Here is a 4,285-nt window from a genome sequence, read left to right on the forward strand (position 1 = left end):
TTTTCAGCTACGGATGCAGGAGAAGCAGTAGTGATAGCAATGTTTTAGCTAGGACAGAAATTGCCTTAAGTTCTTGTCCAGGTGGAGTCAGGCTTTTCCCTCGTTGTACTCAGGAGGTTATACAATATCAAGTGCATTGAGTCACGTCCTTGGGAGGGAGATGAATATGTGGAGGGGGACAGAGGTGGAGGGGATGACAGTATGACTCTTCCCCGCATAGCTGGAGTCAGCAGAGAGGTGATCCAACCATCAGAGGAGACAAATCACAGTAGGCAAAGCATAAACAGTATTAGTTTTTGTCTTAAGTAGATAATACATGGTCTGTAGTTAGAGCACAAGTCTCTTTGCAATGTGAAGATGTGGAATTATTTTATCAAACCTTGGGGACAATGTTGGTTTGTCTTGCTTGTAATACAAATGCTTTAACACTCAGAATTTGCACATTACCCAGGGGCTTAATGAGAGTCTCTAAGAATGCCCAAAACCAATGAATTGGGCAGCATTCTAAGTTTCTGGCTTGCAGAGGTTTGGGGTGAGATCTCCTTCCATCTTGCAGCTATTTTTCTGTGGAGATAGGGGAGGCATAAATTTGCCTCAGTGTTGTGTTAATTTTGGTGGAATAAGTCAACACCAAAGTCATCTTGACATGATTATTGGTGTATAGCCATGAGCAGGTTAAACCACTTACAGTGTCAAGCACAGAGAGCTCAAGCCATGTATCCTTGTGTTCCCTTATGCTTAGAGGTGAGTTAAATGTGGGTGAAGAGTGGAGGCTCTGAGGGTCTAATTCTGCTTCTAACAAGCATGGCATCCACATCAGAATGAGAGTTAATGTCATTGTGTGGACTTAAACAGGAAGACCAAGCACACATTTGTCTTACTACAGCCTTCATCAACTGTGATCCACTCCAAAGCCTAAAAGACACTGAGGTCCCATATCATTGTGACTGCCACTCTTGTCACCACTGCTGCCTGAGGTTGCTGCCTGTGCAGCAGTGACTGCTTGTAATGCTTTCCTTGGAGTGTGGCGATGAGATGCACCCGAGCTGTGTTCTGCTTTGCCAAACTGCACGTATAGCCGTTTAGCCCCACATAGCCTGCAACTCCATTTTGCTTTCATCTCATGTTAGACAGTGCTGCTCATGCCAGGGAGGATCTTTCAGGTGTTAGAGGGCCTTAGCACAGGGATCTTTGGATACCCAGTGGAGCAGCTGTTAATGTTGCAATGTGTTTTTTCGTTTCTCCTTTCCTGAAGCCCCCCTTTGCCTCACAGCCGTGCTGACCTGTTCGACCTGAGCAAAGACCAAGAGGTGAACCTTGCCTACATTTCTTCTGTTCCACATGGTGGCATTGAACAAGTTCGAATTCACTGGTTACTGGAATTGGTTGCTCTCAGGTAAGTGAACACCCCAAATCAAAATGCAGAAAAATGTGACACTTTAAAGTGTCCAACAGATGCTCACTTTACCTTAGTATAGCTGCAAGCTGGGCATGTCTGCTTCCTCTGAAGTCAGGTAAGTGACAATGAAGGTGAATCAGTTTGGCGGCATATGAGATTAAGAAAGGGAGAATTTGTGTTGAGAAAGATGGGGCTAACCTGCCTGCATTACATCTTAACAACAGATGAAGGAGTTTCGTTTCATCTGAAGAATCTTGTGGGTGTGCTGGTCAAGCATTACTGAGCCCATCTCAGGTCATAAGCTACAGTCATTCCACGTCTGCCCTGCTGCAGTGACCCAGCCTCAGCATCTTGACTCTCATTTGTACCATGACCTCCAGAGGGGCCTCAGGCTAGCAAGGTTCTAGTGCAGCTTTTTTTGACTGGGTACATTCTTTCTAAAATAGTGCTTGGCACAACCTTGGAAAGAGAGCTCTAAAGGAGCCTACAATCATCGCTTAAGCAAGGAATAGTTCTGTTTTGCCGTCCAGGCATCTACACCCAGTGTTTCAGAGACAGATTTCAGCTGGATTTCAGGCACCAGTCCCACAAAGATTAAAACAAGCCTGACCTACTGGTACATCCAAGATGAAAGCTGCCACTGTTTTGTTACTACTTCTGTCCTCCTTCCACTTAACTTGGGAGTTTCTTTTTTTGCATCCTGAACCCACTTGTGCACTGCATCAAGTGCCAAGTAGTGTCAACGAAAACAGGGTGGCTTTAGTTAATGCTAGTTAGTAGCCTCTTCCAAAAGGATTCGTATACATAATAGCATTTCTCCTTCTAGGGAGATACATGTCAGACTTTAGCAGGACATTGGAATTCCTTGTCTTTCAAGTCACGTTTAACTCGGGTTTAACACACTTATACCAGTATGCCCAGTGCAAAGAATCAAATGCAGATGATATACAGGAGTGATTGGTCTGTGAGAAAAGACAAACCAGGAAAAAACCAACCAACCAACCAAAAAACATCAAAAGTTGTAATAGCTCTTAAAGTTCTGCTTGGCTTAGGCTGTTGCTGAGCTGAATACATTTACAATCCACGTCATTACTACATCTGCTGTTCCAAACACAGGAAGATGGGAATTTACCATTTTTGAGTTTGGGGAAACAACAAGGGGAAGGAGAGCTCAAACACTGGACATGGAATGTGAGCAGAGAAGTCAGTTTCAGAGTGTGTATTAGGAACAGGAGAAGTTTTCTTCCTAGTGTTAGAGTGTGCTTATTTATGTAGGTTGGTTTGGCAAGGTGTTTGGAGGTCCTGCACACAGATGAGTATTGCACTTGTACCCCAGAGCTGCATCTGTCTGTTAGTCCATCTGTGAACACAGCAAGTGACACAGCTCCTCCATCAGTCTTTCCCTGTGGAGGTTTACTGTTAAACACCTTTTCCTGTGCCGTCTCTCCCTCTTTCCTGGACTGTGAGTTTTGTACTCAGTCTTGCAGTGACCTGTCTTTAGGAGAGGCAAAGACAGGTGTCACTGCTCACTAGTGCTGTACTCTCATCTGTGCCACATGTTGGTGTTTCAAATGCTTGAGGGCAAGGAATTCGTTTATCATGGATTCTACTCGGTCTTGGTAGGGAGTGAGGCACCAAGTCCTTCAAAGTGGGACACAGTCCTTGACTCAATCAAAATTCTAGGAGCATGGAAACTTAGAAATCAAGCAAGAAGCCCCAGAAAAGCTATAGTACCTCAAAAGTAGGATTTTAACTCACTAGCCTCAGTATTTAGTACAGCTTTGACATGTAGATACTAGAAAATTTGCTGCTCTTTAGAACCAAGTGGAAAATGCTCATTTTGCAAAACTGTGGATTTGTAAAGGACAAGAAGACATTTAGGCTGTGGAAGTACAACCAGTGGACTGAATGGCAGCAGTGGTTTGGAGAGGGAGAGGGCAGACAAACATTGGGATTGAAAGAAGCAACAGTGGCAAGAATGCAAGTCTGAACAGGAGGAGTTTCATGCTGATGCTGAATTCTGTGCGTGTGAAGTTCTCTTCCTGAACTGGTGATTTCCTGGAGGATGTAAAGAGGTTTTGAGTGACAACCATGTAACAGCAAAACTGTGTTATGCCATGGATTTGGTAAATAGAGAAGGTGATGGTAGGAGCTTGATTGAAGAAGGGCACTTACAGAACTTCTGCTCCTCCAGTTTCACCACCCATGAAAGGATACCACAAGGCAAACTGTTTCCAGAGAAGTGCTAGTTTTATTTTCCAACCAAAAGCACACATTCATCTGGTTATGGGGGACCCCAAGGTGTCTTTCATGGACTGGACATGACTAATAACTGGTGGTCAGTTACCACTGCAAATAAATACAGCCATTTTGAACATCTAGACTATGCATTCTGGCCATGCTGCACTAGTCAACAAAAGAGTTTGAGGTGAAGATTCACAACTCTTTGCCCAGCGCCCTGGGACCCACAGAGTCTGCATGTTAAGAACCTTTTCCTATTCTTACGTAGAAGTACTACAGTTTGGTGTATACATGATTTATACAAGGCACCATAGTGAACAAATATATAGTCAATCTACATGATGAATATAATATTTCCTAAAAGGCATATAATAATTTTATTTCAACATTAATATTAACTTAGTTGGAATTACAAGCCTATCCCCAGCTCCTCTCTAAGTCATGGTACCTAATTTGTGGTGGGAGAGAAGAGAATCAGCATTTTATTAACGTTTTCAGTCTTTGTAGCCTCAGTCTTGGTATAAAACAGTATAGCAAACATAAGCATGCCAGAAAAAGGCTTGCATTTTACTTATCTTTTACATGCTCCTTAGAAATAACTCAACAGTCTCCCAGCATGCTATGTCATAGCACTAAAAACTCTTT

General features: G+C 43.3%; 1 protein-coding gene across 1 annotated transcript in view; it reads left to right on the forward strand.

The window, feature by feature from the left end:
* The first annotated feature begins 1,262 nt into the window (after window positions 1–1,262).
* The window catches only part of IDUA (iduronidase, alpha-L-), a 39,689-nt gene continuing 36,666 nt past the window's right edge, over window positions 1,263–4,285 (forward strand). Inside the window, exon 1 of the mRNA XM_008937582.1 lies at window positions 1,263–1,396. The gene's annotated coding sequence lies outside the window, so the exon portion shown is untranslated. The remainder of the gene's footprint in view (window positions 1,397–4,285) is intronic.

Source organism: Merops nubicus, unplaced genomic scaffold, assembly GCF_000691845.1.
Source record: "Merops nubicus isolate BGI_N331 unplaced genomic scaffold, ASM69184v1 scaffold25923, whole genome shotgun sequence".
In the NCBI taxonomy this organism is placed as follows: domain Eukaryota; kingdom Metazoa; phylum Chordata; class Aves; order Coraciiformes; family Meropidae; genus Merops; species Merops nubicus.